This window comes from Scyliorhinus torazame, chromosome 26 (genome assembly GCF_047496885.1).
Source record: "Scyliorhinus torazame isolate Kashiwa2021f chromosome 26, sScyTor2.1, whole genome shotgun sequence".
Classification (NCBI taxonomy): Eukaryota; Metazoa; Chordata; class Chondrichthyes; order Carcharhiniformes; family Scyliorhinidae; genus Scyliorhinus; species Scyliorhinus torazame.
In genome coordinates, this window is record NC_092732.1 from 20,004,842 (window position 1) to 20,020,171 (window position 15,330).

Consider the following 15,330-nt stretch of genomic DNA (forward strand, 5'->3'; position numbering starts at 1 on the left):
TTTTAATATATGTAAATGTTCGCTACAATCTTAGACTAAACCTTGTTTTGACTGAAGTGTCCAGGAAGACTGATGAATCACACCTGCAGTGAAGGTTCATCCTAGCCCAATTCAACATAACGGCTGGAGGTCAGGTGAACATCAGAATACATTTTGGAGTTTCTAAGCCATGGCCCCTAACACTGGGTTGTATGGGTTTCCCTGCTTTCCATATTTAACTGGGCCATGCTGCCCATGACGAAATGGCATAAAAATGATTTGACTCCCTAAGCCGTTTCTAAATCATTAGTCGCATGTCTCATTGTGCATTTTGAGTCTTTAACTTAACTGTCAGGATAATCCTGCCTCAGCTCTTCATTCTCGTCATGATGTGGACTCAAGCATGCCGCTGATCGGTGAGTATTCAGCTAAACAGGAGCATTTTCATGCAACAAACGTCAGTCCATTGTGCATTAATTTTAAGTACAAAATGCAGTGTGTTGTTTCACACGGCACGCTGGCACAGTGGTTAGCACTGATCCCTCACAACTCCAGGGACCTGGGTTCATTTCCGGCATCATGTGATTCTCTGTGTGGAGTTTGCACTTTCTCAAGTGTCAGTGTGGTTTCCTCTGGGTGCTGCAGTTTTGTCCCACCGTCCAAAGCTGTGCAGGTTTGGTGCATTGGCCATGCCAATTTTACTCCTAGTATTCAAAAGGTTAGGTAAGGTTACGTGGGTAGCCTGGATGTGTGGCCTTAAGTAGGGTGCACAGCAGATAGCACTGATCTATCACAGCTCCAGGGACCAGGGTTCAAATCACGGCCCTGGGTTACTGTCCATGTGGAGTTTGCACATTCTTCCGTCTTTGTGGGTCTCGTCCCTCACACAATCATGTGCACTGGGCGGATTGGCTAGGCTAAATTGATCCATAATTGGTACAAAAATAGAATTGGGTACTCTAAATCTATTTTTTTAAATGGCCACCTTCTGCACTGTAAATTCTATGATCTATGATATAACTCCAGGAATAGTTCCTACATTGAAACGCGAGTAACTGAACCTACTAACTGTATATAACTCTGTGTCAAAAGGTGTCCCCTAATACCATGCCTGTGGAATAGATATTTCAATATTTTCCAATTACGAGCAATATCTTTTGGAGTCACTCAACAATTACCCTCTCAATAATTATTTGAAAATACCAAATATTAAACGACCAAAAGAAATAAGAGAGGACTTGCACACTGGGGACCTCGAGTCTGCTCCGTCCTTCAATACAAACATGACTGACCTGACTGATGCTCCATATAATTTTCAAGCCCGTGGCCCGATAGCCCTTGACTGCCTTGTCGATATAAAATCTGACTAACTCAGCCCTGAGTATATTCCATGAACCGACCTCCACTGTTCACTGGGGAAGAGAAGTCAAACACTGAACCCTGCCGAGAGGAGATCTTTCTCCTAATCCCCATCTTAAACAGCCTATTATGAAACTATGGCTCCTTTCCTGGATTCCCCCATGAGGGGGATCATTCTCTCTGCATCTACCCTTTGAAGCTTGCTGGGAATCTTTAATGTTTCAACAAGATTGGAGTTACAATTAGGAATTTCTTTTGGATTATTTACCTGCCCGTACTTTCAGTTTGAACGGAATATTTCTCGTCATTAACGGAGGGCATGTGGAGCCTGTCAACATAATCTCCATTTGCATCCAATCCCCATCATCACTAAAACTGGCAACTGCACTGGCATCTAAGGTGAGAAGAATATGCTGTAGTTCAGAGAATTATGTCTTCGATGGACACTCATCCAAATCATTCATGGAAATAACAAAAAATCGTGGACCCAGCACTGATCCCTGAGGTACACTGCTGGTTTGAGTCCGACAGTTTGAAAAAGAAACCTCTGCAACCACCCTTTGTCCTCTGTCGTCAAGCCAATTTTGTGTCCAATTGGCGACTTCACCGTGGATACCAAGAGATTTAACCTCATGCAACATCCTACCATGCGGTACCTTGTCAAAGGCCTTGTAAAGGTCCATGTAGACAACGTCGACGTCAGTGCCCTCATCGCCCTTGTTGGTCACCATTCATGAATTTCAATTAAATTGGTGAGTCGTAATTTTCCACTCATAAATCCATGCTGACTGTTCTTCATCGGTCCTTGCCTCTGTAAGTGCCTGTTGATTCTGCCTCAGAGAAAACAAAAACAGATGGTAAGTATTTTTATCAATATCTGAAGAAGAGGAATGACCAAAGTGAATGTTTGACGTATAGAAAGTGAATCTGCAGAATGGAAATGGAAAATAGGAAAGTGGCACTTGAATCGAACAGGTATTTTGCATTGACCTTCACTGTCGAATACACAAGTTAAATCCAAGAAGCAGCAATAAGCCAGGAAATAATAATATTAATCTTTATTGGTGTCACGCGTAGTTTTACATTAACACTGCAATGAAGTTACTGTGAAAGTCCCCGAGTGTCCACACTCCGGCGCCTTTTCGGGTACACTGAGGGAGAATTCAGAATGTCCAATTCACCTAACAAGCACGTCTTTCGGGACTTGTGGGAGGAAACCGGTGCACCCTGAGGAAACCCACGCAGACACGTGGGGGACGCGCAGACTCCGCACAGACAGTCGCCCACGCCCTAGATCAAAATCGGGTTCCTGGCGCTCCGAAGCAACAGTGATAACCACTGTGCTACCGAGCCGTGGGAGAGAAGTACCTCGGAAAATTACAATCACCAAAGAGACACGGGTGAAATCTTTTGAGATGCGTGATGACAAGTGCCCCGATTCCGATGGGATATATCCTCCCGTCATAACATGTGTGTCGAGTGAGAGAATTGCAGTATTGGTTTTAATTTTCCCATTACCTTGGAAGATAGGCAACGTGACTCTTTAATTCAACAAGGATGTGAGACAGAAAGTACGAAATATAGACCAGTTGATTTAACATCTTATATGGGGAAATCATTCGAAGTTATTCTTAAAGACGGTGAAGAATGACAGTTAGATCAATTCAATGAAATCATTCAAAGTCAACATGTTTTATGCAAGAGAAATCAAGTTTAACCGACTTATAGATTTTTTTTGGACAAGTATCATGAGCTGTGAATAAAAAGGTTGGTGAGATACTTTGAGAAGAGATTTGGTAAAGTGAGACCACACGGTATTACCGAAATTAATAAATAACAAAACTGATGCTTTTGGGTAACATGTTGGTAAGTATAGACAATTAGTTGGATAAAAGGAAGCAGGGACTCGGCAGAACACGTTGGCAAGCAGGAAGGTTTGGTTGTCAAATGGAACTGTTCTGGGACCTCGACTATTTACAATTGATACAAATGACTCGTATGAAATGTTTGGAAGGGTGGTTGCCAAAATTATTGACAACTCAAATATATGTCGGAAGAAGTTGACAAATGGAGGCAACGACAAATAGAGAGAAGTTAAGGGGTTGGGCAAAGATCTGTTAGCTGGAGAATAATGTGGGGAAAATGTGAATTGATCCAGTTTGGGAGGAGGAAGAAAAGAAAAACACATTACCAAGATGATGAGAGATTGCAAATCTCTGAGGTGCGATACATCTGGGTGTCCTGGCGAATGAATCACAGTGTGCAGGCAGAGCAAGTAATTGAGAAATCTAACAGAACGTTTTCATTTACTGAGAGGAGTACTCAATGAAAAAGTAGGGAGTTTACACTTCAGTTGTACGAGCGATACCACATTTGGTATACTCTGGACAACATTGGTCACTTTAGTTAAGGAAGGATGTAAATGCGTTGGAAGTCATTCACAGAAATGCATCAGAATAATGCCCGGAATTTGTCCCATGAGGGAAAGTTGGAATGGTTATATGTATCATATCCGCTAGAGTTTAAAGAGCAAGAGGCTACTTTATTGAAATATATCAGATCCAGAAGGGTATTGAAAAGGTGGATGTGGAGAAGATGTTTTCTCTTGTAGGAAAATGTAGAATTGGGGGGTCACTGTTTAAAAATAATGGGTCGTCCGTTTAAAAGGAAAATTAGGATAATTTGTTTACTCTGAGAGGGTCGTGAATCTTGATAACTTCCATCGTTTCAATGGCGGTTGAAGGAGTATCTTTGAATCTTTTTAAGGCAGAGATTGGTATGTTCTTGGTAAGCAGGGAGTTGAGAGGTGATCGGGAGCAGGCCGTATGCTGAACTGAGGTTACTATCAGATCAGACATGGTCTGGTTAAACTGTGAAGCAGAGTCCCGAGGAGGAATAGAGCATTCCGGATCCTTCTTCGTATTTTCGTCCTTAAAACAGATAGAATTCCGAAACGATGACCACAGTAAATGTTGGAAAGATGCGTCCTCTGGTGAGGGAATAGTGAAGTAGGGAACACAGTTTCCGCAGTAAGAGGGGGACGAAGATCAATGTCTACTCTCAGTGGCTCACTGGTGTTTGAAATTCCCATTCACACAGAGGAGTGTGGCGGGGGTCATTGAATATAGTCAAGGCTGAATTAGAGCGGTTGCAATTAACAATGGAGGACAGGGTTGTAGGGAGGCAGAAAGGAGGATGGAGGTAAAATCAACAATCAGGTCAGCTATAATCTTGTTGTATAGCAGAGCAGGCTCGAGGGGCCGAATGGCCTCGTCGTGTTGCAATTTGCTATGGCCATTTAGTCTCTGCTCAGTTAAGTAAAGGCAATCGGAATTATTAATTCATCTCAGAATAAAACATGAAGGAACGTGGGAAGATTAAAGCATCAATACCATGGTTACGGCTTTGGGAATGAACTGATTTCTGAAACAGTTATAAATACAGTGAGAACACAAAGTACAAAAAATTAAGAAAATTACAGCACAGGAACAGGCCCTTCGGCCCTTCCAGCCTGCGCCGATCCAGATCCTCTATCTAAAACTGTCGCCTATTTTCCAAGGATCTACCTCCCTTTGTTCCCCTCCCATTCATATATCTATCTAGATACATCTTAAATGAAGCTATCGTGCCCGCCTCTACCACCTCCGCTGGCAAAGCGTTCCAGGCACCCACCACCCTCTACGTAAAACACTTTCCACGCACATCTCCCGTAACCTTTCCCCCTCTCACCTTGAAATCGTGACCCTTTGTAATTGACACCACCACTCTTGGAAAAAGCTTCTTGCTAACCACCCTGTCCATACCTCTCATAATTTTGTAGACCTCAATCAGGTCCCCCCTCAACCTCCGCCTTTCCAACGAAAACAATACTAACCTGTCTTAGCACCCTCCATGCCAGGCAACATGCTGGTGAAACTCCTCTGCACCCTCTCTAAAGCATCCACATCATTCTCGTAATGTGGCGATCAGAACTGCACGCAGTATTCCAAATGTGGTCTAACGAAAGTCTTATACAACTGTAACATGACCTGCCGACACTTGTACTCAATACCCGTCCGATGAAGGCAAGCATGCTGTCTGCCTTCTTGAACACTCTATCTACCTGCATTGCCACCTTCAGGGTACAATGAACCTGAACTCCCAGTTCCCTCTGTACACCAATATTCCCCAGGACTCTTCCATTGACCGTATAGTCCGCTCTCGAATTGATTCTTCCAAAATGCATCACCTCGCATTTGCCTGGATTGAACTCAATCTGCCATTTCTCTCCCCAACTCTCCAAACTATCTATATTGTGCTTTATTCATTGACAGTCTCCTTCGCTATCTGCAACTGCACCAATCTTAGTATCGTCTGCAAACTTGCTAATCAGACCACCTGTACCTTCGTCCAGAACATTTATGTATATCACAAACAACAGTGGTCCGAGCACGGATCCCTGTGGAACACCACTAGTGACCTTTTTCCATTTTGAGAAACTCCCTTCCACCACTACTCTCTGTCTCCTGTTGCCCAGCCAGTTCTTTATCCATCTAGCTTGTACACCCTGAACCCCATGCGACTTCACTCTTTCCATCAACCTGCCATGGGAAACTTTATCAAACGCCTTATTGAAGTCCATGTATACGACAGCCCTTCCCTCATTAATTAACTTTGTCACTTCCTCAAATAATTCTATTAGGTTTCAAAGACAAGATCTTCCCTTTACAAAACTATGCTGCCTATCACTGATAAGTCTATTTTCTTCCAAGTGTGAATAGATCCTATCCCTCAGTATCTTCTCGACAGTCTGCCTACCACTGACGTCAAGCTCACAGGTCTATAATTCCCTGGATTATCCCTGCTACCCTTCTTAAACAAAGGGACAACTTTAGCAATTCTCCATTCCTCCGGGACCTCAGCCATGCTCAAGGATGCTGCAAAGATATCTATTAAGGCGCCAGCTATTTCGTCCCTCGATTCCCTCAGTAACCTGGGATAGATCCCATCCGGACATGGGGACTTGTCCACCTTAATGCCTTTTAGAATACCGAAAACTTTCCCGTTCCTTATGCCGACATCCAACCCTAACCTCAACATCCGTCATGTTCCTCTCCTTGATGAATACCGATGCAAAGTACTCATTAAGAATCTCACCCATTTCCTCTGACTCCACGCATAAATTCCCTCTTTTGTCTTTGAGTCGGCCAATTTTTCCCTAGTTACCCTCTTGCTCCTTATATACGAATAAAAGGTTTTGGGATTTTCCTTAACACTGTTAGCCAAAGATATTCCATGACCCCTATTAGCCCTCTTTATTGCGCGTTTGAGATTTATCCTATTTCCCGATATTCCTCCAAAACTTCATCATTTTTAAGTCTCACAATTACAGCCGTCATTCATGGTTCCCTAATCTTGCCATTTCTATCCCTCATTTTCACAGGGACATTTCTGTCCTGCACTCTGATCAACCTTTCCTTAAAAGAATCCCAAATTTCAAGTGTGGATTTACCCTTAAACAGCTGCTCCCAGTCTACATTCCCTAGCTCCTGCCGAATTTGGTTATACTTGGCCTTTCCCCAATTTAGCACTCTTCCTTCAGGACCACTCTCGTCTTTGGCCAGGAGTATTCTAAAAATTACGGAATTGTGATCGCTATTCCCAATATAATCACCGACTGAAACTTCAAGGACCTGGCCGGGATCATTCCCCAATACCAGGTCCAGTATGGCCCCTTCCCGAGTTGGACTATTTACATACTGATGTCAGTGATGAGCTTTAAAAACACTTCACTTCCAGACTTGTCACTGTGGGGTCTGTTCATTCGGTTTACAGAAATAATAAACGCAATTAGTACTTTAAACAATGGACATTAAACATACGTTCAGTAAAATATCGGTGTTAATCATCAATATTCACCCGATCAGCCACAATATGAATTCCAAATCCAAATGAGGATGAATATTCTAGGCCGGATCATCCAGGCAGTTCCGGCAATGGATGAAAATGTACAACCCTGACAGAGAGAAAACAATTAGTAACTGCCGCTGGGTCAAATGATTCTTCATGGGAATATCTCAGAGGAAACATGACCCAATTCTGAACTCAAAGCCGGAAAATCCGTGCTGAAAATTCTCTGCAAGACTCCTCAGGAACCCAGGTAACGGAATCTTCAGCGGAATGGTGAGGAATGGAAGGTGGGAGGCAAGAGAGAAATGCATTCCTGTTGTTGTCTGTTGGCAGGAATCACTGGCAGCATGAGTTACGAAATTAGCTGTACTCAGAGTTTGACCTTTTCTGCAGAAATGCTTGACCTTCCATGGCGAAGGAGCGGGGGAGTAGAACTTGCAGCAGAGAGCGGGTCTGGCAGCAACGAGGCGCATTGGCGGTGACCGCAGCTATTTGCTTTGAGCGTTAAAAATACCTCGCCCACAGCCCAAAGCGCGTTGAAGTCTAGATATCAGTACCCGGGATTGTGACCACTCTCAGCTTGAGATGGAAAATATGTTCGAGCCAAAAGCTCTCTGTGGTTTTCATGTTTTTACAGTTGAGGCGCTTCACCCACTGAACTGCCTTCAGAGGTCACACACTGGCATTCAATGAGAAACTGCAGAAACAATGCGGGGTTACTGCCCAGAGTGGATTCAACTAAACAGAGAACAGGCTGGTGTACAATCATGCTCAGTAACAGTGTGTTTATTAATGTTATACTGATTTCCTATTTCTCTGCCCTTACCCGGCTTTGAATAAAATTAACTGATCCCCAACTTTATTCACAAGTGCACAATGCCTTCATCTTACTGGGATCGCACTGTGCAATATCGACACAGAGAACAGGGCAACACAGGAAGGGAGATGGGAACAAGACCCCAATTGTCTTCCTAACCGCACACTGGCTTGGGACTTCATCGCCATTCCTTTACTGTTCCTGGACCAAGCGCCTGGAGAAACAAGCCAAAGGTTGGTGTGCCGACACGCCATGGACTACAGAGGTGAACAAACCTGCCCCTCATCCCCTTATAAAAGAACAATCACAAATACATAATCGGAACAGGCCCTTCGGCCCTCCACGGTTCTGACCATGATGCCCTAACTAAAAAAACTGCTGCCCTTACTCGTATCCCTCTATTTCCCCTTCTTCATCTATCCATCAAGATGTCTCTTAAATGGTGTTAATGTGCCTGATTTCACCACATCCTCTCGCCGCGAGTTCCAGGCACCCACCGCTCTCTGCATGATAAACCTACTCCGCACATCGCCATTAAACAAAACTCCTCTCACCTTGAACCTGTGGCCCCTTGTCATTGACAAGTCCACCCTTGGAGAAAGACTCTGAGTTTCCACCCTATCTATTCCTCTCATAATGTAGAGACAGTTAGGGATGGACAATTAATGCCGCCCTGACCAGCGATGATCACATCCTATGAACGAACGAATATAAATTGGTGACCGCTTGCTTTCATCACAAGATAAATGCAAATCTTTGCATTTAGAAAGAAATACATGGTACAACTTTCACTCTTAATTTCTCTCCACTAATGTATTTCCATATTGCAGCTTCTAAGACATGTTCTCTGCCCGGCATGTACTGAATTTCCACTGATAATGATTTCCAAATATTTCCTGACGACTATCTTCGGAAAATGTGGGGCATTGCATTGGGAATGTCGATCACCACAAATCTTTATTCGCGGCTTTACGAACAGATGGCATGCAGGCTAAATTTACTCGAGTATCTTCCCTGTTCACCATTTAATAATGTTGTCTACTATTTTACCAAGAGGGGAAATGCTTTTAACTTAACCCTTTGGGAAGACGGAATGCAAGTCGTTTCTGCTCGAAATTTTATTTTAAAGAGAAGCCACTCGCTCAACAGCAGAATGTGCGAGTGTGAATGCGGCTCAGAATCGAAATCCAACCCAGTTGAAGAGACGCCCAGGGTTTTGGTCTGTCCCTGTTGCTACTCAAAAGATTGGTTTATTCGATCTGTGAATAATTCCAAAGCAACGCCCATTTGCATGATCTTGTTGGTGATATTCACGAGAAAAATAGATAGAAGGCTACAGAGGAAAATGATCCTAATTCTGTTGAATTGTTTTTATATATGGGTCCTTGTTTGGAAAACTTGTACTAATTGCGAATTTCTGCCCCCCACCCCCTCCCCCCGCAAATTACAAAAATGATATTGGCAATGGAGCAAACACGATTTACAAGAACGAGAGCTGGGCCGAAATGTCATAAATAACTAGAAATAGGGAACAGGCTGGGAATTGTTTAACTGGCGAAGACAAGGCTGAGGCACGACCTGGACGATGTCTTTTAAGTTGGATCAGGAACATCATTCCGATGACACTCTGGGATGGATCAACTTGAGTGAATTACTAACTGCTATATTCAGCATAGATCCCTGCAGTTATTATTCCGCCCCGCCCTCTGAACTACAGCCAATCAGATTGTTGTGAGCTCTTCTGTTCCTTGTCAGCTGTGACACCCAGGCGGTGACGGCAGCGCAAATGAACGTCACATTCACCAAGACACTGCTCACAGAATGGTGTCATACTTTCCCGACAACAGATCGTCATCGTTTCCAGCGGATCTGGCCCTGAGCTCGGGTCAGTCAGCGGGCACTCTGGCCACAGTAACAAGCGAGTGAGAGCGAAAACGGGGAGCAGGCTCCGGCTCAAGATGGCAAAGGAACATTTCCCCCTGATACTCATTTTGCTGGTTCTGCGGAGTTACGGTGAGTAAACGGCGGCGGGAAATTTAACCGGAATTAGCTTCGTTCAGTAAAATGCGAGAATGATTGTTTCCTGAGATAAAAATGTGATCCAGTGATCAGGTGAAGGGATTTCACCAGATAGTGTCAATGTGTTTACTGCTTCCTCTTACGGAAACAGAAGTAAATTGAAGAATACATCTCCCCAAAAACTCTGTAAAACTACAAAGAGATTATTCTCTCATTATAGCTAAAGCGTTTCAAAGCGGATGTTTCCAATCTGTCAATAATCACTGATAAGGTAACAATAATCTCTCTGGTTACAGACTCCGAGACCTCTTTGTCTCAGAAGCCCTTCCCAATGACCGCTGAAGTCGGACAGATGGTGGAATTAACCTGTCATTACATTTACGAAGTGGAATTGGTGTCTAGCTATGGCTGGTATAAACAAGGAGTGGGTGAAGCCCCGAAAGCAATCGACATTTCATCCTGTAACGGGGCAAATTGTAAGTTCATTTCTAAAAAAGGCAACAGCAAAAAAGTACTGATTCTGGAAATCCACAATGTTCAGGCGAATGACTCAGGTTCCTACTACTGTGCTGATATGGATAGCTATGCACCGCTCCAGAAAGCAGCTACATTATTGGTTGGAGGTAAGAGAACAATTGAAATGAATGCTGATCATGCACAGTATTATCATTTTGTGTGAATCAATCGTTGAATATGTCTCAATCTGTGTCCAGACAGTTCCACCAACAAGACGGCGGTGCTGATATTTGTGCCACAGGGTGAGGAGAATTCGAGTGAAACCGTCCCCTTGGTGTGTTTGGTCAGTGGACTTTCTTCTAACCGGATTGCTATTTTCTGGAATATTTCCGGCCTGTTAACCGAGGGATCGAGCGGTCCCGGTACAATGGCGGAGGACGGGACCTACAGCATCACCAGTCAGATCATGGTGTCGAAGGAAATCTGGACTAGTGGCGCTGTCTGTACTTGTATTGTTCAACTGGGGTCTCAAATCAAAAAATGGACAATCAAATCAGCAGAGACAAGGACAGGTGAGCTAGCGATCTTCACAATGATGGTTTAAATTCAAGTTATAATCAATAAGAATGATTAGCTGGAAGATAAGACTCTGAAGCCTGTTAAATAAATACAAATGCTCGCTAATCTTTATCCCGATAGCTCTGTCACATTTTCCCATTAAACTAGAATCTGGTTTCCCTTTTCGAAGTTATTGAATCTGCTTCAACCATCCTGTTTACGGAGTAGACTTTGGAATGGACTTGTGATCAGTTCTATGCTGGATGGGCTTTACAAACAGAAACCAGACAAAAGTGGAAATTGTTGTCTAAAAATGACTTGTTTTATGAGACATTCATTTATTTTCTCTGAATCTCATTTTCCAGAACCCATCATCCGTGAACATCTGTTTTATTGGTTGAATGCTGCTTCCTGAGACCTACAATCTTTCGAACATTAATCTCTGGGTCTAGCACTTCACACAAATGTCATTTTCAGAAATTATCCCACGTATATCGCACAGGTTTTACTTGGGCAGGGAATCGGAGCTTTATTGTCACAAACCATTGACATGGGCAGGGCGGTTACTAATGCATGCAAAGGCCTTGACATTAGCAATAGGGCAGAAAGTAGAACAAGAAGGGAGCTGTGATGAACATTAACAAAACTCTGGTTCAGCATCAACTGAAGTATTACGTCCTATCTGGGCACCAGACTGTCTGGAGAATGTGTTAGAGACAGTGCAGAAAAGATTCAAAGCAATGGTATCAAGGGCGGGAAAATTAATTCCCGTGCATTACCGATAGACATTGATGCTGTTCTCCTCGGAGAAGAGAAGTTTGAGCAGATATTTGATAGTGGCGTTTACAGATCAGGAGGGATATGGGCTGAGTACAGAGTGAAAATCAGTACCGCGTGACCGAAGGATGGAGGGCCAGGCGCTACAAATGTGCTGTGATTGGGAAAGGAATGAACTGCAACAGGAAGGAGAACCCTTCTGTACACCGAATGTTCATCATTGGAACATACTGCCTGAGAGTGTGGTTGAAGCAGTTCAATCGTGGCGTTCGAAAGGGAATTGGAGAATGGTGAGAAATGGAAGAATGGGCAGGGGGAAGAGGAATTGCAGGCGAGGAGAATAAAGCAGGTTGTTGCCGACGAGAGGTAGCAGAGAGTTGGTGGGCTGAATGGCCTCCTTCTGTGCTGCAATTATTCTCTGATTGAGTAATGTTTGGAGATGGAAATGGGAAGATAAATTAATGCTGGAAGACATCCGTAATCATTGAATTTTTAAATTGAGGAATCGAGTTTAAAAGCAAGGGCGATGTGTTGATGCGCCAGAAAGCATTGGCTGGTCACGTTCACAGTATTGTGATCAGCTGCACACAGCTTTTTAGGGGTGGAAGTCACAAGTCTACCGAGAGAGCCGCGGAGATTTGTTGGGAACTGGCCACTTCAGTTAATGTGGAGAGACTGGAGAAACTTGGACTCCTGTCCTTACGGAAGAGAAGGTTAAGAAGAGAAATGATCGAGGCGGCGATCAAAACCAGAAAGCTTCGATGGAGCAACTAATAGGAACAGTGTACAATGGCAGGAGGTGAGCAATCAAGGGGACACAGATTGAAGATAATCAGCAAAAACTGCGGATCTTTGGAGAGTGTGATTTACACTGAAAGTTCATGAAATCTGGAACACGCAGTAAAATCATATTTACTAGGTCCTTTCAGAAGGGGATCTGCAGAAATATTTAATGGGGAGCAATGTACAGGTCTATGAGGGAACGCTGAGGGAGATTGACCCAAATTGGATAGAACTTTCAGAGTTGACACGAGGACAAAATGCAGCATCATTCAATGGCTCCGTTTTTCCACTATGACACCAAGTGCTGTTTGCATCATAAAAACTGATGCACTGTGAGTGTGGAACAACACTGACAGGCCTGCCAGATAGTTAATGTCCATGGCCTAACGTTGTGCACTCGAATACTCTAGCCATTTTCTTATTCGGAGATATTTCTAACACCTTTAACATTGTTACTTTTTCAAAACACTTCAACAGAGCGAAATCAAAGGGCGGCACGGTAGCACAGTGGTTAGCACTGTTGCTTCACAGCTCCAGGGTCCCAGTTTCGGTTCCCGGGTGGGTCACTGCCTGTACGGAGTCTGCATGCTCTCGACTTGTCTGCGTGGGTTTCCTCCGGGTGCTCCGGTTTCCTCCCACAGTCCAAAGATGTGCAGGTTAGGTGGATTGACCATGCTAAATTGTCCATCGTGTCCAAAAAGGTTAGGTGGGGTAACGGGGTTAAAGGGATAGGCTGAAGGGTGCTCTTTCCAAGGGCCGATGCAAACTCGATGGGCCGAATGGCCTCCTTCTGCACTGTAAATTCTTTGATTCCATTTCATGTGTTGCTATCAGTTTCCCGGGGTTTACTTTCCCCCTTCGCTCCCAAGGTTCAGGTTCCGATTTTTTAACTGAGTTCCGTTCCCAACTGAGAATGCCAGGAGATAAGGACGAGACAGAGAAACAGATTTTAATTGTGTTGTCTCTGCAGGATGGTGCAGTCGGGCCCTTCCCGCTTTCATCACTGTCCTGGCGGTTCTGGTTCTCTTGTTGATTCTACTTCCCATTTGGATTTGTAAAGGCGGCAGATCAGGTGAGGAATCCGGTTCATGAGGGACATTGCCATGATTGCGTATCCAATGTTATTATCTTCTCCTGATTTTATTTTGCTAATTATAGTTCCTTCTTTCAGGAAAATGGGACAACAAAAGCCAAAATGAAAAGTAAGTGATTGAGACATTTGCAAACTACATCACGGACACTCTCTTTGTGTTTAGTATTGTGTGAAGTCCAGTTCAAACCCGACTCTGACTTCAATGTTTCATGTTGACATTCTGTTCGATATTTGAAGATGAATCTAAAACTACTGTACAATTAATTATTTTCTCAGCTATTTCTGGGACCTGGGCCTGGATTTGGATGACCTAACACTTCATTAATACTTCTTGTCCTTGTTCAGTTTCAGTTTGAGCGAGACAACACAAAGACAGGGGCGGAAAAAGCGACAAACGGGTAAGTTCCATTGAAACATTGGTACAGATTAAATATCAAATGGCGGGAATTCACCGATTGAGAAGTGCACTGACCGCCATCAGAATATTCTTCAATCATCTCATTCCTGTTGGTGCCAGAAAACGGCCAATTGTGGATTATTAAACCTGCCACTAATATGCCAGATGGGCAGTGGACACTAGATAGGGATTGTCCAGCCATTGGCAAATTGGACTCCATTGCCGTTTTATCTGAGAAGTGATGCATTGAGGGGCTGTTGATCTATTGGGGGAACACAGGCTTATGTGTGAAGCTTTTGGATTGACTACCATTGACAATTAAGGCCATTGGCGCATTGATTCGTCATTGTCTTCGCCTATCTCCAGCTGAATATCTATTCGCCGGAAGAAATAATATTTAAATTCATATTGTATTCTTTAATACCTAGGCGAACTCCGCCAAACACAGACACAGCGATTACATGACGGTGCGTTACGGGTAAGTGCAATTAATATGCTGTCAAGCTGCCCAGATAATTGCTGAATTTTGGAATAATGTGCACCCCATCCCACGCTAGATGTTTCACTTGGTTGGCAGAGCACATTCTAGAACACATTCATTTGTTTCAAATCACACTCGTCGCTTTAACTAAAATCAGAGCATATTCCTCTGCGGGGGCAGGAGCGGAGGAGCGAGGGGGTTGTGTTGGGACTCGGGAGCAGGAAGCTCTCAGTATCCAGTGTTGACATCAATTCCCTCAACAAACATCCAAATAAAATACATTCGCTGCGCCGTTATTAAATGGATGTTGTTGGAACACTATTGATTCCGAATGGGCTGCAGAATACCTTCATTGAAAGCTTTGACGAGTATTTTGAAAAGTTGCTGTGAAACGACCAGGGTCTTGCATAGCCGTGAAATGCGCAAAATAAGAGCAGTGTGGGTTCTCCTACCTGATTTGGAGGTTGAGGCAGAAACATTTAATAAGGCACCTGGATCTTCACTTAAAGTGTTGGAATGTTTAAAACAACGGATCGGGAGATGGGCAGTGTGATAAGAATGACCAGCGTGCTTTATCTTTCAAGTTATTTTATTTAGGCACTGACAGCATGGTCTAAATGGACTCTTGATATTCACCCCCCCCCCCCCCCTCCCTCGCCCTTCTCTGCGATTCTTCGGTGTAAGTCTCTTTATTGTGTCTGTGTTTCTGTCTGGATGTGGAT

General features: G+C 43.8%; 1 long non-coding RNA gene across 1 annotated transcript; it reads left to right on the forward strand.

Annotated features, from left to right (window-relative positions):
• Positions 1 to 13,640: 13,640 nt before the first annotated feature.
• LOC140403068 (uncharacterized) lies at positions 13,641 to 14,595 on the forward strand. The gene is made up of 4 exons (XR_011938242.1): positions 13,641 to 13,709; positions 13,809 to 13,839; positions 14,076 to 14,128; positions 14,556 to 14,595. It is a non-coding gene; the product is annotated as an uncharacterized lncRNA (long non-coding RNA).
• The last annotated feature ends 735 nt before the right edge of the window (positions 14,596 to 15,330 follow it).